Genomic DNA, 23314 nt, shown 5'->3' on the forward strand with positions numbered 1-23314 from the left:
TTTCTGAAAATCCACTTAAGGGGAAATGTTAAAGGGGGTTAATTTTTAAAATGAGCAATCTATATTATATCTCAAAAACTTAACATATTAAGGACGAGAAAATTGGTATTTTTAACCTCTTTTAATAATAAAGTAACATGTACTTTTTGTTTTCGAAAAAAAAAACACTTGGGGGGGGGGTAAATGACTGAAAGGGGGTTGAATTATTTTTAATTATCATGCTGGTATCTCCAAAATTGAAGATATTACAGACGCGAAAATTGGCATTTGGATTCTCGTTTAAAAATAAGGGAACACATGTTTTATATTTTCGGAAACAAGCACTTGAGGGGGGTTTAAATGACTGAAAAATGGGTTGAAATTATTAAATTAGGATACTGGTATTCCAAAACTGAAGATATTACAAACGTGAAAATTTGTATTTGCAATCTCCTTTAAAAATAAAAAATACGTATTTTTGTTTTCGGAAAATTCACTTAAGGTTCTTGTAAAAAGGACTGAAAAGTGAGTTGTGTTCTTTTTATGAGGATACTTATATCTCAAAAACTGAAGATGATATAGATATCAAAATTTGTATTTGTAATCTTTAAAATATAAAGAAACACGTATTCTTTTGTTTTCGGAAAATCCACTTAAGGAGGTGGGTTGGATGAAGAGAACTGAAGAATGTGTTTAATTATTTTTATGAGGATACTTATATATCAATTTCTGAAGATGTTACAGACGTGAAAATTGGTACTTGCATCTCGTTTAAAAGCAAAGGAACACGCATAACTTGTTTTTTGAAAATCCACTTAAGGGGAAGTGTTGAAGGGGGTGAATTTTTAAAATGAGCATATCTACAGTTTATCAAAAGAATTTACCACATATTACAGACATGAAAACTGGTATGTTTAATCTCTTTTAAAATAAAGTAACAGGTATTTTTTGTTTCGGAAAAACACTTAAGGGCTGGGGGTTGGAAAAAGGGCTATAAAAGGGAATGAATTCTTTTTATGAGGATACTTACAGTATATCTCAAAAACTGAAGATGACACGGACAGGAAAATTTGTATTTGTAATCTCCTTTAAAAAAGAAACACGTATTATTTTACTTTCGGAAAATCCAATTAACGGGGGGGGGGGGAGATACAGTATATGAATTGAAAAATTATTTGAATTCTTTGTTTGAGGATACTTATATCTCGAGAAAATTGGTATTGGTATTTGGAATCTCCTTTAAACATAGAGACACGCATTTTATGGCGGGGGAGGGGGTAGAATCTACTTAAGGGGGTGTAACAGGAGTTGAATTATTTTATGAGGATGCAAATATTATACTACAACATACCTGTACTAAAACACATTATTAAACAAGGCATAAACGTACACACTATTAAACAAAGAATTCTTTGTTTAATGGTGTGTATTTTATCCCTTATTTAATAATGATTTTTACAGGCCTGTGTGTTCGACAGACATTTTTACATTTACTTTATATCCTCATGGTTTCTTTTAAATCTTGTACGATTACCGTGACTAATGATTTCTTTTAAATGTGTACCATGCAAGTACGTATTAAAGACAAATACTTTATAATACGTATTATTTGATTTTGAAATAATATATTACTCTGTGAGATTTAAAGAATCTCTAATCTGTATCTTGTAAGTTTTTTATGATGAGGGAGTCTTGATGGCTAGGTTTACCTGAGAGCAAATTCAACTGATGCTTACTAAACAATTAGGTATATTTTATCATCGACGTAAAATGTAAGAATGTTATAAATATATAGACGTTAGATCTCTTTTTTATCTAATTTTTAACATGCAGATTCATTTTACATCATTTGTTAGTCCAAGGTATTAATGGGTAAGCTTTGTGTTTCCGTATTACTAAAGCAGTTGTCGAATGAACGTTAGTTTAGGTTTGTCTGTGTTGATGTGAAGATTGTTACCATAGCTCTGTTTGGCTGTCATCCTAGGATGCTGGTGATAAAATATATTTACGCGGAATTCTATGAGATATTTCAACCATATTACTGATCTGGTGTATTTAGACTGATATTTATTTTGCTTTCAAAATATTTGTGTGGTGAATCTTTTATTTAGTTATGCCGAGAACTGAATAATCATATCAGGTACCCCTGAACTATACTACCTCAATATGTTCATTTCCTGGAAGAAGGCGAGATACTCATCGTCACTGGCTTCTCATCAAAGTGCGAATTCCAGTAAGTGCACGTGGGATTTTTGAAATGAAAAGTCAAGTCCGTGTGATATGGACTCTATGTAAAACTTGAGATTCCGTGGTCGTGATCACATCAACAGTTATGTAGAGCGTTACATTTGGTTTCCTGCGTTCTTATTCCGGTGCAATGCATTGTTAACGATGTTGACAAAATCAGTGGGAAGAAGTTGTGTGCTTTTCTATTTCTTGGATCTGTTTTTTTTTACTTTATTATTTTTTTGTAAAAATAATTTGCTTTTCAAGTGCTTAAAGTATATAGGCGTATAGTTTAAACATCTAGGTGGTAACCATGTTCATACAAACGTTTGATATTGGAATGTTTTTCATGAAAAAGTAAAGTGTTTATAATAATTGGTACCAAATTTACTCTAATATCGTCTATGTGAATCTTACCTACTCTTCGTGTTTTCTCAGATTATATGTTCTTCATTATTTTTCTAATTTAGAATTTATCTGATCGTGCTGTGTCACATTTATAATACAGGAGAGCGTATCTACACGACGCCACAGAAGATGACTACCGCAGCAGTAGTCGAAACGTCTGGGAGAAGCGAGAGGAGTGGACCACGGCATAACAGCCCGGAAGAATTTTATTATATTGACACCGGCCGTGAAAGCCTTCATACTTTAATAATAATAATAATAATAATAATAATAATAATAATAATAATAATAATAATAATAATAATAATAATAATAATAATAATAATAATAATAATAATAATAATGTGATGTTGAGTGTTCCTTCAACCACTGTCGTTCTGAAGGGATACCGGAGAGATAGTAGTTTCCTCTCTCAATTATCTGCACTAATCCTTGACAGATTTTGACATGGAGTTGTATTTTATTTATAGTACCTTGAATCTCATTCACTCCTTGTCCGAAAGTTAGCTCGTATTATTTAAGTTCATTGCTCTAGAAATTAAATGTGTATGTACCGAGCTCGATAGCTGCAGTCGCTTAAGTGCGGCCAGTATCCAGTAATCGGGAGATAGTGGGTTCGAACCCCACTGTCGGCAGCCCTGAAGATGGTTTTCCGTGGTTTCCCATTTTCACACCAGGCAAATGCCGTGGCTGTATCTTAATTAAGGCCACGGCCGCTTCCTTCCAATTCCTAGGCCATTCTTATCCCATCCTCGTCGTAAGACATATCTGTGTCGGTGCGACGTAAAGCAAATAGCAAAAAAGGAAAAAATGTGTATGTAACGTTAAGGATCTGTACTAGACAAATATAATATCAGGCGCATTAAAGCACATATAAAGGCTTATTACAGATTGGACTCGGATTCATGCGTTGGAATTAGCGTTCCCCATCTATTTCTTTTGACTCAAAGTAGTTTGCATGCAAGTCAACAGGAAACATGTCTTTTAGCTCGAGATTAGACATAAATGAAAACTGTTCTTTCTGAAGCGTAGTATTTCCTGGGAAGCTACCGTAATGTTATTTAACTGACCACAAAATGGTAGTTAGCAGAAATTAATTTACTAATTGGTTATTATTATTATTATTATTATTATTATTATTATTATTATTATTATTATTATTTTACGTACGGTGTAGCTATTACGTAGTTTCAGACTCATTGCAATAATTAATGCGTGGAATTAATTTCCTTTAGTTTTTCTTATAACCTTTTCGCGTGATGAGCGACACTTACTTTCTTGTTAATACTTCATATGCCGGTATATTAATTAGTGCAGTTACGTACGACTGTTCAGTGACTTGTTTCCAACAGGTGCATGAGTCAGTGTGTGAATTCCCATGAGAAATCCATGAGTTATAATGTTCAGTTTATTTTGCTGTTTTTATACCACATACCTCATCTGACTGAAGGATTTCTTCTTGTATTCAGTTGTAATGCACGAATACCTTTGATAGAGATCATAATAGAACAAGAATGTTAATACTACATTTCTTTTAAGGGGAACCCTGCTGAATTTCCTTTGTTTGTTAATTTTAGCCTGGTTTACATCAAAGTAGGAGACTTAATATAGACCAATTGAAGAAAAAAGAAATCAGTTGGTTTAAGCTAAGCGATTAATTTTGTAATTATGGCTCTTCAAAACAAAAAGAGTGGTCATTTTCAAAATGCATCAGGCGCTTAAGAAGGTGAAAGGGATGTTCATTATTAATTAAAATAGTAGGTTTTAACAACATTTATGGTAATAAGTGGCAACACATCTTAAAAATAGTTGATATTTCGATGGACACTACAAATTACGAACAACATTTAGGTGCACATTTGTGCACTCGTTTGTTCGGAGCATTTCTAATTTAGAAAAAGTTACTTTAAGGTAAGCGAAGCTGAAGTAGGATGCGCGGTTTGATTTAAATGTCTCCGCAGGACCTGCGCATATGCTGCTTCTTGGCCATTTTTGGTTCAAAATATCTCAGTAAGGCTATCCCTTAAATTATGCACGTACATTCAACAGCACAAAAATTGGCAGGAAAATAAATGTTTAGTGTTGTACATTCTCGAAACGCGAGAATATTCGTAAACTGTGGACAGCCGATGGCCGAATAGATGATATGTGGAATCCTACCACCTGCACATGTTCATTCCATTTTTAAAGAGAATTATGAAATCATTTCTTCTTCTGCGACATCCAATTTTTGTGGGGTTGGGTATACGTTATATTTTTTATAATATCATTTCCCACTAAGCATATGGAGAGACTTGTATTTTGGCTGCGGGTAAGTCTATCAGACCCTTGCGGTTAATCATGTAGGTTCTTGAGCACACCAGATAATATTTAAAATGAGACACATTTGAAGATGACGTATCGCATTACATTGTAACTTATACCAATTCATGTAAGCTATAATAAATACTGATCGTTATCTATAGACACTTCTTTCATACTTATCTAGACTCTTCTTTCATACATTCTTACAAGTGCTGCTATGTAACTGCTTGTGGCAAAGAACTCGTTATGATCGCTAGTATGTTTGATCACACTATACCGGGCGAGTTGGCCGTGCGCGTAGAGGCGCGCGGCTGTGAGCTTGCATCCGGGAGATAGTAGGTTCGAATCCCACTATCGGCAGCCCTGAAGATGGTTTTCCGTGGTTTCCCATTTTCACACCAGGCAAATGCTGGGGCTGTACCTTAATTAAGGCCACGGCCGCTTCCTTCCAACTCCTAGGCCTTTCCTATCCCATCGTCGCCATAAGACCTATCTGTGTCGGTGCGACGTAAATCCCCCAGCAAAAAAAAAAAAATGATCACACTATAGAGCAAGTATTTTCATTATTATATGAAATCATACACGTTAAATTCGAAGGATTTCTGTCCCTATAGAGCATTTTTTAAATAAGATTCGGTGGTTTTAGTTTGAATGAATGTATCGAATTTATCACACTAGATTGAATATACCAAAGGCTAAATATCATCATACATGCATGTTCTACGTAGCCCTTTCCGTAAGTAAACACATAAAACTTTTCTATTTATCTGTATCTTACATTTTACTTATTCACTTCGCCATTAACATTCGAATTTGCGTTATATGAGAGCACCATTTCCCGCAAGAACATCACGGTGTCTGCATTCCTTCCAGAAACCTATGACAAACTTACAACGGTGGTCTGTGTCGTCTTCGTCCAGATGGCTGTACCACTAGAACGTGTTCGTTTTCAGAATTAGTTATTTTCCTGCATACTGCTTTCAGTGTCATAGTAACTTACTGTGTTGCAGGAATGTCTCAGGACTCAAATAACATTTACAAATAAAACACTCCTCCCCTCACTAACAGACGCCCACCAACTTCCCGAAACATTTAACTCAACGCGACATGTTCGATAGTGGCTTAGTCCAGTGATATTTAAAGGTGCTCAAATACGTCAGCCTCTTGTCGGTAGATTTTTTTTTTTTACTATGGGCTTTACGTCGCACCGACACAGATAGGTCTTATGGCGACGATGGGACAGTAAAGCGCTAGGACTGAGAAGGAAGCGGTCGTGGCCTTAATTAAGGTATAGCCCCAGCATTTTCCTGGTGTGAAAATGGGAAATCACGGAAAACCATCTTCAGGGCTGCCGACAGTGGCTTCGAACCCACTATCTCCCGAATACCGGATACTGGCCGCACTTAAGGGACTGCAGCTAACGAGCTCGGTGACGGTAGATTTACTGGCTCCGTAGTCCTTATAGGAACAAGAACTGAAACGACGTAATTCACATTTGTAATGGCAATGTCGGTCGAATACAGTCAATAATTCAAATGCAAAGTTATGATGCACTGCATAAGCTTAAGTCATGCGTAATTAAATACTAAATGCCGTGTTTATTCCAATCAAATCGATATCTATGATTCTTGAAGACGACATCAAATCAAAATACGTCAAAGGCGAAAGTTAAAAACGTAGCATGATCGTTACTACCTTAGGTAACTATTCTACTCTCCTGAATCTAAAAGTATTAGTATATATAAAACATTTATTTATCCTTTGTCTTCATCTTCTGCTTCTCGCTCCCTTGGAAGGAAAGTATCCTTCTGTGTTCTCTGCTGAGGTCGATGAGCTAAGAGTAAATGCTCTTAAATTTACTTCAAGTTTGTTTGATGGGTTAGGCGAAAGTTCTTTCCGTGTCTCATATATTTTATTTCTGTGCCTTTTTATCATAGGGGCTACGGTTATTTCCAGTCCTAACCCTCCTGCATCCCATTTTCGTCAACAACGTATACGACAGTACGCTGTTAAAACATAGCAACACTAAGTATCATAGGCACACTTTTATTGGTTGTCGAGGAAGCTTATCGTGTAGGTACTGGAGTGTAAGCAATAGAAAACGGTATTTAAATATTTGATAGGCCTATACGTATCGTGAAATCTATAATTTTGATGTCATACTTCAGAAGGTGGGATAAAGACAAAAAGTATTGTGTAACTAACTCTCAGGACGTGCAGGCATTGTCTGTATTCTCACTTGTATAGGAGAAACTCTAATTTGTTGTGTATTCGTTACTTCCACGATACGATGCAGAGGATGCACAAATCAATATTCAGCCCTAGCAGGAGCTGGCTTCTTCAGCTAGTTGAAACATTATGTGCATAGTTATTAACAGTGAAGAAAGAGAAATATTGTTTAATACTGGGAGACATTTCACTATTTTCTACTTGAAGTATGTAGACTGGTTTTTCTTCTTTATCATTTCATATCACGTGGCTGTTGAATATAGAATAGCCTATTTTCAATCATTAAGATAATATGGTTGTGAGCTTACGATATGTCAAACGATGGAATTCCCTTAGTATTTGAGGTGTTGTCCTTGACAGAGGGACCTAGCATGATCACGTATATTAATGCCGTGATACGAAAGGAGTTCAATATAATAATGCAATAATTTTTTTCTAAAAGCAGGTTGGTTTTATTGAGCATTCAATTACACCATGTTAGTCCCGCATCCTTTTGGTACAATACCCTATTTTTTGACATAATCTCCGTTCGATACTACGGTCTTGCGTCACCGTAATGTGAGGGCCTGGATGCCTGCATGGTACCACTCGACTGGTCGATGTCGGAGCTAACGTTGTGCTGTATCGATAACTTCCCCATTATCCACGTAGTCCTTTTTTCGCGGAGTGCATCCTTCATTGGGACAAACAGATGTTATTCAGAAGTCGCGATATCCGGGCTGTAGGGTGGATGAGGAAGAATAGTCCACTGAAGTTTTGTGAGTTCCTGTCGGGTACGCAAATTTGTGTGAGGTCTTGCGTTGTCGTGGAGAAGAAGTGTGTTTGCATTTTTTGGTTAGGAATACGCTGGAATCATTTCTTCAGTTTGCGTAAAGTAGCACACTACACTTCAGAATTGATCATTTTACCACTAGGGAGGACATCAAACAGAATAACCACCTTAAAAGTCCCAGAAGACCGTAGCTGTGACTTTACCAGCTGGGGGTATGGTTTGAACTTTTTCTTCGTGGGAGAATTGGTGTGGTGCCACTCCATAGATATCCGTTTTGTTTCCGGTTCGAAGTGATGAATCCATGTTTCATCGCCTGTGACAGCGTTTGACAAGAAATTGTCACCTCCAGCCTCATAACGAGCAAGCAGTTCTGCACAGATGTCTTTTCTTTGCTCTTTATGGTCTTCCGTTAAGTGTCGAGGAACCCAGTGGGAACAAACCTTTGAATACTCCAACTGGTGGATAAGTGTGTCAGCACTACCAACAGAGACGTCAAGTTCAGCAGCGAGGTGTTTGACTGTGATCCGTCGATCACCTCGAATAAAGGTGTCCGCACGTTCCAACACGATTCGTGCAACGACTCGACAGGCTTTTGCCCACTGCCATGTCTCCATCGACATTCTGGAAGCACGTATGAATATCTGTGATGCCCTGGTTTTCTGCCAAAAGAAAATAACTGCTCTGGCTGAGAAATAAATCAATATATATTGAATAAATATACACCGACTTAGCAAATGTCATGGGATAGTCACATAATAGCGTGTGGAGCCTCCTCTGGCCCTGCGAACTGCATTGAGACGCCGTGGAAGTGAGTCGGCAAGTCCCTTGTAGTGCTCTGGACGCAGCTGACACCAAATCGTTTACAAAGCGACCGCCAATGCTGGTCTGTTCGTGGGGGCAGGATCCATGGCACGGAACCTGCGTTCTAGGACATCCCAGATAAGCTCGATAGGGTTCATATCGGGGCTCCTGGGTGGCCATGGCAGTCGTTGGACCTCCGCTGCATGTTCCTGGAACCATTCGCGGGTGACGTGGGAGCGATGTGGCGGTGAGTTATCATCGTGAAACACCGAAGAACCGTCTGGGCGCTGGAAAGCCAAAAATGGGTGGAGATGGTCTCCGAGCAGCTCAACATACCGCGTACCATTCAAAGTCTCTTCCAGAACAACTAGGGGATCCATTCCATACCAGGAAAATGCACCCCAGACCATAACAGAGACACCAGCGCCCTGGACCACACCTTCGAGGCAGGCGGGATCCATCACTTCATGTGGTCTGCGCCATACAAGGTGCCTCCCATCGGCATGGTGCAGTTGAAATCGTGATTCGTCCGACCATATCACGCTACGCCATTGTTCCGTTGTCAATCCCTGGTGACTGGCGAAAAATGAGCATTGTTGTGCCCGATGACGTTGGATTAACATTGGCACCCGTGTGCGGCGCCGGCTCCCATACCCAATAGAACGCAAGTTCCTACGGATTGTTCACTTGGAGACGTATCTAGCACGGCCTGTGTTGAATTGAGCCGTGATTTTTTTGCACGGTTGCCCGTCTGTCACTATTGACAATCCATCTCAGATGTCGCCGGTCACGGTCATCGAGGTTGGCTGGACGGCCGGTCGTTCGTCTGTTGTGGATGGTGACACCCGCATTCAACCATTCACGATACACCCTGGACACGGTTGATCGTGTGAAGCTGAATTCCTGCACCGCTTCCGAAATCGCACTTCTCATCCGTCGGGCACCGACCACCATACCCCGTTCGAAAGGTATCAGCTCACGACGACGTTCCATGTTACACCTGTCACATGCACAGTCACTGCTCTCAAGGTCTCCTATACAACTGCCGCTGGCACAGGGGGCGTGTGGTTTGCAGACTGCGCATCAGTGCTCCGCTATCCCATGACATTTGCTCAATCAGTGTATATTGAACGACCTTCGTAGTTCCTTGTACTGGAAACGTATGTGCTATCACGCCCCCCTGTCGTTAATTTTGGCGATAGCGTCACCCATTATCTGCCTGGTGCTAGTGGAAGTAGATTTGCTCTGTTTGGTGAATTGTGCTTCCGTGTGGCTTCTTTGTGCATCATGCTATTTCTAGATGTTGTGTGTAATGGTGACTTGAATAGTCACTGAATTAAATTCGATCACTGATATGCTAGTGAATAGACGTAAAGAATGATGTCTTTAAATATGTTACTCTCACATTTTTGCTTCAGGATAGAATTTGGAAGCAGTCTGCGCTTGTTCTTCCTGGCTTTTCCCAGAGTATTTGGAATCAGCGCTATATGTGTGGATTAAGCTGAATTTTACGGGCAGATGCCCTTCCTGACGTTAACCCTATGTATATGCGGAGGGATATATAAAATAATACTTTGTACATTGCTCATATTTTCTTTTACTAGTTGCTTTACGTCGCACCGACACAGATAGGTCTTATGGCGAGAATGGGATATGAAAGGCGTAGGAGTGGGAAGGAAGCGGTCGTGGTCTTAATTATGGTACAGCCCGAGCATTTGTCTGGTGTGAAAAAATGCTCAGAATTAAGAAAGAACGGTTCTTTTGTATCATTTGTGATATCTGAAACTATCTCTTTTCAGTAATTTCCACACCAGTTACAAAGAGCACAAAAAGGCAGGTACAACGGACACTCAGCATTCGACGAACACATTACAACTCACATCACTCCACGGATATCAACACAGATCTAAAATGTTACACATCAAAAATGTCAAAAGCTCATTAGACGACTCCTAAATAGTTTCCAAAAACAAATAACAAGTAGAATGGTATCGTAATTTGAATGGACTCAAATGTCAACTAATCTGTAACGCCATATATTTAGGCCAAGCGAAACTAAATTTCCACAGCAGACAAAAAATAAAAATAAAATAATATTTAGTTAAAAATTTATGACAATAAACGATAATAATAATAATAGTAATAATAATAATAATAATAATAATAATAATAATAATAATAATAATAATAAACTAAATTTACTATAATAATACTGTAAGTACAGTTCCAAAATAATTGACGTAAGCGGAAAATGGCATAACGAAAATTACCTGTGTAATAGGCAACCCATTAAATGCTCATTAAGAAACCCTGCATAGTTCACAACATAATAATAATAATAATAATAATAATAATAATAATAATAATAATAATAATAATAATAATAGTTAGGGGAGCACAACAAATAAACTACAGCGTGTTATTCACCGGCCCAGGGTGGGAGGGGCGTGGCATGGCGGAAGGTCAATGGACTGACTAACCAGCTGGAATCACGTCAACGACAAAGTAACGGCATTGCATCATCTCGCATTCTGTGCTAGAGTGGAGAACAGGGAGGACTTCATTAAGATAAGTTACAAAAATCAAGTTTCTAAGGATTAGCATAGAAATAAACACACATGTTTATACATTTCTAAATGTGTTTGGGTGTGATTTGATAGAATCTGATAATGTTCTTTCAAGAACGAAACATTTCAGTTAAGTTGTTCCTTTTTCAGGTTTAATTCTGTTACAATGTGTTTCTTTTTTTTTCAGGTAGGTAGTTCATAGATTCATTTATTCAAAATTATTGGGAGACTGAAGGTTCTAACAGTTATACATTTCTGTATCGGTCGGGTCCACAGTAACAAGGAAATGCAGATTTTTAAAAAAAATTTCGTCATTTCCTTTTGTGTGTATGTTATTAGTGGTCCTATCCATGAATACTACATATTAAAAGTTGTAGAGAATACAATGTCGATCATTTATGCCTTACGCAATTTTACTGTACCATCTATGGTACTAGAATTCATAAATTTATACTTTTGTTGCTTAATCCGTATCGCTATCATGGAGATATTGTTCAGTCGTGTTAACTGGCGATGGTATTGGTTTTTGTTGTGATGGTCTTATGGTGAATAAGCACGTGGCCATCAGCCAATATCGATAAGGAAAATTAATAATAATAATGTTATTTGCTTTACGTCCCACTAACTACTTTTTAAGGTTTTCGGAGACGCCGAGGTGCCGGAATTTAGTCCCACAGGAGTTCTTTTACGTGCCAGTAAATCTACCGACACGGGGCTGTCGTATTTGAGCACCTTCAAATACCACCGGACTGAGCCAGGATCGAACCTGCCAAGTTGGGGTTAGAAGGCCAGCGCCTTAACCGTCTGAGCCACTCAGCCCGGCATAAGGAAAATTAGGAAAGTTATCAAAATGTGGAGAAATCGTAAAAGAAAGATCGCTTGAAGAACAGGACAGGGAGAGTCATGAAAGGAAGAAGAATAAATGTGCAGACCTACAATATCGAAACCACGAACCTACTACGCTGGCGTAGCAGGGGGAGAGGTGATACTCCCACGTGGTGCGTCTCAGGTGGCGGTTAGGGTGGTCCTAACCGGCTTGCCGGCGGACTTGAGGGAAGTAAAATACCTCTCGTGGACCAAACACACAACCCCCTGTGGGTGGGGACGCAGACGAATAATACACCCACAGTATACCCTGCTTGTCGTAAAAGGCAACTAAAAGAGGCAACCAAGGGATGATAAAAAGAGAACTATGATACTACTTAGTACCACCACGCGGGGAACACCATGGGTCGCTTATACTTGCGCGTAGTACTACTATGTTAGGTACACAATAGGTTTGTGATTAGTAGCAATAGAGTGCGTTGGCGGCTTTGACAGAACCTGTGATTCGTACCCCTATATGAGCAACACCATGGGATTAGCGACACCATGGTTCTGCCTTGCCTATGCTTAGTACCCACTCTGTGAGGAACACCACGGGATAGTGCGGGTCCCTGTGTTTAGTCCACTTATGTGAGGAACGCCGTAGGTTTGCGTTGCCTGTAAATAGCGCCGCAGCGTGCGAAACACCATAGGTCTGTGTTACATGTGCGAATTTCATTACCTGTGCATAGTACCATACTGTGTGGAATGCCGCGAGTCTACGCTACTTTTGATTAGTACCGCACATGACATATAACATGGTAGTGATGGGAATATCGAATGTTTTAAACTATCGGTAGACTACCGATTGTGAGGCTTGACTATCGAATGAAAACATTCGATAGTTTTCATTCGGTTTGAAATCGGTAGTAATAGCCTATACGTTTTGTACTGAGGTAGTAGTAGTAACTAGTAATAAGTCATTTGCTAGTAACTACCGAAATGTGGATTGTTGTATTATACTACCGATTTGTATAGATGTTTGTTTTGTTAATATAAGCGGAAATATAGACACTACGACTAGTAACCAACGTTACACAATGTTCGAGTGAAGTAATTGGAAACTGAAATACGTTGTTCTATAAAATAAGATAAAATGATCCGATTAAAGTAATTGTGGTCAGTATGCTTCATTTTATATAAAATGCATTTTTGTGTCCCTAACCACAAGTTAATGAATGTAAGATCGTCTGTTCATAACAAATGCTAGGTAATTTCAGATGAAGGTTATGTCCTTATTGTAACGACACCACATATTAAAGTAATATGAATACAGCAAACTAAACTAAATGAAAAGACAACATATTTTCTTAGGAACAAATATAGTGGATATAATAATTTTAAAATAATTCCATTCATGTAAGGTTAATGTTCAATCATTAGAGGTTCATGGTTCGTATATGGGAAGTATTTATATAAACTTTAACATGATTATCTATTGGTAAAGTGCACAATATTAAAATTGCATTTATCATTATATAACTTTGAGTCAGATTAGTGCTTCTCTTTCATCTTCACCAACAAAGTAAATCTGCAAACATGCAGGATCTTGATGAGCATTTGGCAATAGACTGCCTATGGAATGATAAATTTGAGCTTGTACTTTGAAAGTTGTCCGCCTCTGTGGTGTACTGGTTAGTGTGATTAGCTGCCACTCCCGGAGGCCCGGGTTCGATTCCCGGCTCTGCCACGAAATTTGAAAAGTGGTACGAGGGCTGGAACGGGGTCCACTCAGCCTCGGGAGGTCAACTGAGTAGAGGTGGGTTCGATTCCCACCTCAGCCATACTCGAAGTGGCTTTCCGTGGTTTACCACTTCTCCTCCAGGAAAATGCCGGGATGGTACCCAAGTTAAGGCCACGGTCGCTCCTTCCCACTTCCTTGTCTATCCCTTCCAATCTTCCCATCCCACCACAAAGCCCCTGTTCAGCATAGCAGGTGAGGTCGCCTGGGCGAGGTACTGGTCATCCTCCCCAGTTGTATCCCACGACCCAGAGTCTGAAGCTTCAGGACACTGCCCTTGAAGCGGTAGAGGTGGGTTCGTTCGCTGAGTCCGAGGGAAAAACCGACCCTGGAGGGTAAACAGATTACGATACGATACCTTGAAAGTTGGCATAAAGCCGTGTTGGATGACTTGTTTAGCACCAAAATATTGCTAATGACGCATGCGCGCCGGTCATAATGAGGGATGAACTGGTTACCAGTTGTACGGAATAAATAATTCCTTTAAAAGGCTGCATAACTCACTAACGAAATATAAAATGGTAATAATTCTCCTTGATAAAACAATATTCCTATGTTAAAAACAGTCGCCAAGAGGAAGATTCGAACCAGCATCCCACTGTTTACAGCGCGTTGATTTACCCATTGCGCTATCAGCGTTGCTTGAAGTTAATGCTCATTAATTTACTCACAAACCTTCGTATAAGTAGGCCTATATACTGGTAATTGCATTTTATTTTCATTAGAGATTTGGTTGATTACCGTCTTGAAATACACAGAAGCGGAGTGAATTGGCGCGTACCATTATATGTTGAAAACTACCGCAGCCATTTTTATAATAAATGACTGACCACTCCGTGACGAAAGAGGTGGCGATTTCAGCGCTAACTAGCGGAAACAATTGGAATTTGCGATCCGAATGAAAAACCGAATGCAAACGGAAACAATCGGTTGTAACGGTAGTTGACAACTATCGAATAATTCGGTAGTTTTCATTCGATAGTCCCATCACTATAACATGGTTCTATTTTCCTAGCGATACGTACCATTATGAGGGGCCGATGACCTGGATTTTGGACCCGTTTCGACTACAAGCATCATCGATTCAGTATTGTGCTTTAGAAGCCGTCCCTTGGTCAGGAATACCATAGTTTAACGCTAAGTTTCTGGGAATGTGGGGCATTGCGGGTTGGATCCACTGATTGTTTTAACTTCATATCCATCCATTCGTTCTTTGTCCTCACGTTTTCGAATTCTGGTCAGTGGAGGATTATGGATTTTTAATTTGTCTTACCATTTCGTCTCATTTCGTACCATTACGGGCCGATGACCTAGATGTTAGGCCCCTTTAAACAACAAGCATCATCACAATATCGAAAGCGCACAACATTGATCAACAATAACATTGTTTATTGTGATGTACGTCGTCTCTTCTGCTGCCACTCATTTCTGGTAGATGAGATTTCTGCTCCACCCCGAATAGAACACCCTGCGTGAATAATGGCGGGGAGTGGCTGGAAAGTTACATAACTTTCTTCTTTAGCAGGCCATTCCTCTGGTTCATACATGTTCTGGTAAATACTGGTACGTGACACACTGGTTACTCCTAGTATTCCAGCTATTCGATCCCCGCTCTGAGGCGCTGACAGAAATTAGCAATGTGCACATTTAACGGAAAAAGGAAGAGCATTATTCTCTGTCATCCCATCTTTGGAACTTTGCACCGTTAGAACGCCAGCTTAGTACCGTTGGTGAAAAATGAGAAACTTCGCCGTGTTTTATTTGAGCGAAAATTTTGACTGATGGCATCGCTTTTAACCGCAACGTTCCAGTCGGTTAATGCAGTATTGTTTTCTTTCAAGAATACAAGAATACGGACGTCACTGTAATGATCTACGTCGTGTTCAATTTAATCTTTGTCTGTGTCTGTTACAGCATCACGGGAAAATATATGGGTGGATATTAATGAAGTCGACCCCATGGTGTAGGGGTAGCCTGCCTGCCTCTCGCCCGGAGGCCCCGGGTTCGATTCCCGGTCAGGTATGGGACTTTCTCTCGACCTGAGGGCTGGTTCGAGGTCCACTCAGCCTACGTGATTAGAATTGAGGAGCTATCTGACGGTGAGATGGCGGCTCCGGTCTCGAAAGCCCAGAATAACGGCCGAGAGGATGCGTCGTGCTGACTACACGACCCCTGGTAATCTGCAGGCCTTCGGGATGAGCAGCGGTCGCTAGGCAGGCCACAACCCTTTCGAGGGCGTTAAGTGTCTTGGGGTTTGGTTTGGATATTAATGGAAGTTAGTATTTCTGTTTAGAATAAGGTTAAGTAGGATCAGAGCTGTAAGTTGTCCAAAAACTTTCACCAGTAGAGTGTGTTCCTAAACGGGCCTAAAGGACAAAACTCTCTTACGGGTGGTTTTACACCAAAATACCTCATGGCAAAATTTTGTTTTATAGCTTTTTGCAATACAGTGAGCGAAATGTCAGTGGGAGCTCTATAGACTGCAAAGAGAGTTGTTAATGAAATCGTTCCGGCGACGCGTTAAAGGCTTTGTGCGCCAGACAGTGTTTTTTTATATTAACCCGTTATTAGGTGTTCTTTTATACCGCAAAGAAGAAATCAAATCAAGATCAGAAAAAAAAAAACAACTGAAAAATGCAACATAGCGTAAGGAAGCGAGAAGGGAGAGGCAGTGCCCACTTATGTGCCTCAGAATCTGGTCAGCAATGTGAGAAGTGGTCAAAAATGTCATCATGCACATGTTAAGTGATTGTTCCGTCAACGACAGGTACTGCAGCTAGTATTCACTATTGCGTGTCTGTATGATGATTGCTAGTGCGATGTGTTATATATAAATGTGTACTAACTCTAAGATGAACACAGACATCCAGCCCGCGAACTAGAGGAATTAAACTAACGCTGCTAAAATACCCGGCCCGACTGGGAATCAACCATTCAGCCAAGTAGCCGGACGACAACTTTCTGCGGATAGCCTCAGTTATTTGACTTTGTTTCAAGGTATTAAGTCTAGGTAGTTACAGCACGTCTTTCATATACTGTACAACAGACTGTCCGACTCATTGGCTTTTGTTCAGGGTCCCGGCCGGGTCGGGGATTTTAATCGCCTCTGATTAATTCTTCTGGCTCGGGGACTAGGTGTTTGTGTTTTTCCCAACACTTTCATCTTCATATTCAGACAGCACACTACACTACACTACCAACCACCACAGAAACACGCAATAGTTATTACATCCCTCCATAGAGGGTTGGCGTCAGGAAAGGCATCCGGCCGTCAAACAAGGCCAAATCTACATGTGCTACACAGTTCGCACCCGCGACCCCACAGGCGTGAGAAAAGGGGTAGAAAAAGAAGAAAAAGAATACAGTGCAACAGACTACCGTCATGGTTTAGGAATTAGCTTAGCTTCTCTTCCCACCCGCTTGCGACGGGTTCAATTTCTACTTCAGCCGCAAATTTAAAAATTGCGATTCATGAGCTTGACGGGAGTTCGCTGAGCTTCGTGTGACATAACTGAGTAGAACTCCGTTAAAATCCCACTCTCAGCCATTATGTAAGTGTTTGTGCGATTTCTTATTTAGCTCTTTGATGAAAGCTCGTATACGCTGATGAGCAATTGAGTTAGGAATAGCTGCTATTTTAACAAAAGGGTTCTGTGGTCGAATCGGCGAAAGTAATATTGCGCCGTAGTACATGGCTGCGATGTCGTCAGGCCTCGTACTTGCCGTGTGAGTAACAAGTGAACACAGAATGGATAAGACCACGAGATGTCGGCGCGTTTAATCGTGACCAGATTATCGGTGTCGTACGTATTGTCTATTCTATCTCCAAAGTCGTGCAGGCAAATGAGCTTTCTATAGCCAGCATGTCAATATTATACCATGGGTATATACGAGGGTCGAGTCATAAGTCATGGCAGCTGTTTTTTTTCTCGTGAACAGGAGACAACACGGAAAATCTAAGATATGCATTTGGAAATATAGAGCATGTACTTATGCATAGTGCCGGAAGACAAATTCTGACTTCAGGAGATTCTCGTAGTAAAGTGACAGAACACAGGCCATTTTATTATGGTATAGACAGCAAATACACAAGACTACGTACAAAGGACAGGTCTCCACTGGTTAAAAGACTTTCGAAATAATCACCCAAGGTTTCCACTGTGCGTTACCAGTGGTGGGGCAGTCGCTGAATACCATTCGCTGCATGTGTATCGCTAACATGTGACACCTCTCTCCGAAATGCTGTTACAATGTCCTCTTCGTTAGCAAACCGTTGTCCACGTAATGGGTTCGGGACTTTGGGGATTAGATCATAGTCACATGGACTCAGATCAGGCGAATAAGGCGGGTGTGGAAGAACCTCCCATCCCCACCGTTGTAATCGACGCTGTACGATGGCTCCACGTCTCCACCCACCTCGCCACTGTTGTATAAGGCATGTCATGCACACCTAATGCTTCCCGCAGCTCTGCATGGCATTGGCGTGCATTTCTGCCGCGGAGAACTGCTATTTTAATATACGATCGTTGCTTCTGCTTGTTGACTTCCGTTTTGTGACGCTCTCACTCATACACTGAACTTCGGGGCATGCTTAGACCCACACTGTTATTTACATACACCATCTTATGGCATCATACTCAAGTATGCGCCGTACGTTTCCAAATGCAAATCTTAGACTTTCCGTGTGTCTCCTGTTCGCGAAAAAAAAAAAAGTTGCCATGACTTATGACTCGACCCTCGTATATACCCATGGTACACGTAGATTCGGGAAAACCACCATCGCGTGGGTCAACTGCCGTGGAGTACAGCGTATTGATGACAGCGGTCACTTCGACTGACTTGGATGCTAAGAGTTAATAGACGGGCCAGTGCAACACATTACTCGCGAATTCAATGCTGGATAACAACGAAATGTGAGCAACCATAGCACCTCCTCGTAATGAGGTACAGAAGCCAAAGTCGCATTTCGTACCACTGCTCGCTGCACGTCACAAGGCACGAAGTGTGACATTGTCACAGGAACACTCTCAAAGCGTAGAGTAAGATCGCCTGGACAAAAATGAGTCGGGGATGTATCATCGTATAGGGACTTTTCACGTGGGATAAAATGGGACCCCTGGTACATCGGACAACGTCCCTCACCGACGAACGATACAGGAACCTGCCGTCAGATCATAGCCACCCATTTATTCACCTCCAGCACACTGCGGGAGACCTGTACGGTAAGACAATGCACCGACCAGTCGCTCCCGAATTGTGGTTGATTGGTTCGATGATCAAGATGAAAGGGGGGGGGGGGTTCTACACGCAACCAGCCAGGTGTATCTAATTCAGTTACTACTAATCAGTGTAGTGCCTATCATATAAGCCATGGCCGCTTCCTTCCTAACTGTAGCCTCATTAAGTACAAATACACATATCAGTGCTGATATCTCGAGGACACAAGTTACCAGATTAAATCGTACACTATGTACATGGGGCTGATTATGATGTTTCAGAACAGCAACAGACACCACAATAATACAGATAATCAGCCTGTGGGACACATACTAAGAGCTAATAACTAAAGCTGCCTCTTCCCCTCATAGAACCAGGAACAATAATTTTAATTGTAGTCTACCGAGCAAATGGCTGCGGGGTGTGGGTCACGTAGCTGCCAGCTTGCATTTGGGGTATAGTGGATTCGAATCCCACTGTCGCCAGCCCTAAAAAAAAATGGCGTATGGCTTTTAGTATCTGGAGTGTCCGAGGGCAAGTTCGGCTCGGCAGATGCAGGTCTATTGATTTCACACCCATAGGCGACCTACGCGTCTTGATGAGAATGGAATGATGATGAAGACGACTCATACACCCAGCCCCCGTGCCAAAGAAATTAACCAATTATGATTAAAATTCCCGACCCTATTGTAAACTCACAAGTTTAGGCCCTCTACATACAGAGCTAGAAAGTGATTGTTAACTCGCGTTTCTCGCCGATCATTTGGAAGCTACTTCCTGAGTAATTCAATGGAATGCCGCACACGACGCTACCAGTTGGTAATCCGTTAGTAATTAGTTTGTTATCAGTTCCAGGTGACTCGCCGAGCCGATCGCCTGTGAGTTTAATTCTCAATTCCGAGTGATCAAGTGCGTTTTTACGATGGCGAACGAACAAGTTTTCAATATAAAGTTCGTAGGGAAAATTGAAAATAGTCCCGCACTGTACAATTATACGGAAATTAACGGAAAAAGCATTAAATGAAGTTGCAAAGCAAGTTGGAATGACTGGCAAGTAGGTTTTATTAATCATTAAGGTGACATAAATTTAAGGCTTAATGCACATTCTTTCTCGCTTAAATTACAGTCTTTTGAAAAGAGGTTACACTAATTACAAATTAGTCCAGTATAAAAAGTACTGAATAATAATAATAATAATAATAATAATAATAATAATAATAATAATAATAATAATAATAATAATAATAATAATTTTAAATACTGTAAGAAAAGGCGAAGAAATCGCTGTTTTTCCATTTCCAATGTAAAGATGCCCGTGGAGTTAAAAGGTAATTAGCTAAATAAATTCTTCGTACGTTAGCTGTTGAATATTGTTTATAGATACATTTTGTGGTGGTATTATAGAATATTGTTTACTGGATGTTTCGCTGTCTTGGTATGTACGCAAGCCCTTCCTGTTTACGGGCGTAACTGTGGAGAACGCAAGCAACTTTAATTATACCGTTTACCTTTTCTTCATCTCCTTCGTATACATGTCCCTTACTTGAATCAAAGTCCGACTCGTTGGCTGAATGGTCAGCGTACTGGCCTTCGGTTCAGAGGGTCTCGGCTTCGATTCCAGGCCGGGTCGGGGATTTTAACCTTCATTGGTTAATTCCAGTGGCCCGGGGGCTGGGTGTTTGTGCTGTCCCGAACATTCCTGCAACTCACACACCACACACAACACTATCCCCTACCACAACAACACGCAGTTATCTATACATGGCACATGCCGCCCACCCTCATCAGAGGGTCTGCCTTACAAGGGTTGCACTCGCTAGAAATAGCTACACGAAATTATTATTATACTTGAACCAAAGACAGCAACAGACACCACAATAATACAGATAATCAGCCAGTGACAGACATACTAAGAGCTATTAACCAAAACTGCTTCTTCCCCAACACAGAACCAGAAATATTAATTTTAATTATACCCAGCGAATAGCTGTACCATTTGGTGCACGTAGCACGTAGCTGTCAGCTTGTATTTGAGGTATAGTTGGTTTGAACCCCAAAGTCGGTAGCCCTGAAGATGATTTTCCGTGGTTTCCCGATGTCACAACAGGCAAATGCTGAGGCTGTACTTTAATTAAGGCGATGGTTGTTTCCTTTCCATTGACGCCATAAGACCTGTCCGTGTTGTTGCGACGTAAAATAAATAGTAAAAATAATTTTACCGAAGAGTAGCTTTGCGGAATGCTTCATCTGCTGCAAAATATTATGGAAGAGTACACCCGTTCTAGTCGTGTTTTAATGGTCGGGGGAGAGGGATATCAAGTCCATGTGTAATTCATTGTTTCAATTCGGAAGCACGAAATGTGCCTCCATCACTGTTTGTTCCAGCAAATCCGGTTTCAATAGTCGTGAATAAACCACTGATATTGCAAGAAGCCATTAACTCAGCCGAGTGGTATGACTTGAAATTAAAATTGCTAGAAGCAATATTGGTGAATTTCTCAATTTTAGCGTAAAGTTCTTCGAGAGCGCCTGTGCAGTGTGGAAGATTCCACAATGATTCGGTAGACTGATGTACTCGTCCTTCGAAATGTTCCAAATTATGATTGTTGTCTCTGCTGCAATGCACCCAACAGTAATCTCTCCTCTGCAAAAGTAAAGTTGATAAATAGTTGAACATAAATAATAAAAACTATGAGACTCTATGTGGGCATTCCAAAGTGATGTGCTACATTGTCTAGAATTCTTCTCTATAATCACATCTTGAAGAAGGCCGTAGGCTCCAAGAATGCATCGCAGAACATTTTCTTCTGTGTCCAGTGCGCACTTAGTTTAGTCGGACCCATAAACTCCGCGCAAGATGAAATTCGGGTGGGGCTGTGTAGGGTTGAAGATCGATTTCCATTCATCGGAGGCCTTAGCAGTCCATTTTTAACTCCTGGTTCGCAATCCAGAATAATTTTCTTTGATCAGTTTTCGAGACAGCAGCATAAGAGGGTGGCGGATTTCAGATGGGTTGATGCGATTCTATGGATGTCTAGGTGAATTGGAAGTGATTTATTGGCATGTATTTTATTTTGCTTCTCGGGCAAGATTGTTCATGCGGCGCACATCTGGTATAAGAATGTGACTAAGGGTAGGAAGTCACTGCAGTGGGGTTGTTTTAATGACACGTTGATAAACCGCAATATCTCATTCAGGACGGTGTCAGTTGTCTTAGCCTGGGTGCAATTCAGCCAGACGAAGGAGCAGTATTGAGCTCTTGTATACATCAGACTTAGTGCAGGAGTTCGTAAAGTTGTCTCTGTGGATCTGCATGTGCTGCCATGGAGTTTACATAGGATGTTGCTTCTTGTACTTAGTTTGGGCGCAAGTTTGGGAATATGTTTACCGTATGACAATGTCTGGTCCAGTGTTATACCAATATGTTGTTCATTTGGGCTGTACGGTAAAATGCTGTCATCGAGAATCACTTTTAAGGTGGTCAGGACCATTGCGCCACTCGAAAGCAAAATATTTCTGTTTTGGTTTTGCTAGGTATCAGACGCCACTTTTGAAAGGAATTCGTCCGTAAGCAGAGATCTTTAGTTAGCGTGTCCTCAAGGCTGTTAAATTTTGTGTGTTGGTGGCTGTACAGCTACCATCGCCACAGGCATATTGTCTTGACACTATTTCTTGGATGTTTGCCAGATAAACACTGAATAACAGAGGGGCTAATATGGAACTTAAGGGAGTAAGTTGTTCAGTCTTCTTGGTTTGCTCAGGGTATAGTTCATGACCACTTGAATTATTCTATCTGAAATGATACGATTGATTATATCTGTAGCATTTTTGCACTGTAAGGTTTTTAGAACCTTATACCCTATCCCATCCCTCCATCCAGTTTCAAAAGCAGTCGTCATATTGCCGATATCTGCCCAAATTATTTATTTCATTACGGTATTTTTGTACTCTGGGTTCTTCAGCTCCCATCGAATTGGGTGGCCACTAACTGTTTCAATTAATTATTCATCCTCCGCAGCACTGAAACGTGCAAGTTGTGACACTGTGGCCATTGTGAGTGTGTATACCAACTATGAATTGGCTGGTGATATCAGAACCAGTCGGCCTAACACGCCGGGCGTTTGTTGCTGGCATAGGACATTCCGTACCACTTGATTTTTGAGGACATTTCGTACCACCTAGGTCGTTATCTACCTGCGAACGGTT

Source organism: Anabrus simplex, chromosome 1, assembly GCF_040414725.1.
Source record: "Anabrus simplex isolate iqAnaSimp1 chromosome 1, ASM4041472v1, whole genome shotgun sequence".
Lineage (NCBI taxonomy): Eukaryota > Metazoa > Arthropoda > Insecta > Orthoptera > Tettigoniidae > Anabrus > Anabrus simplex.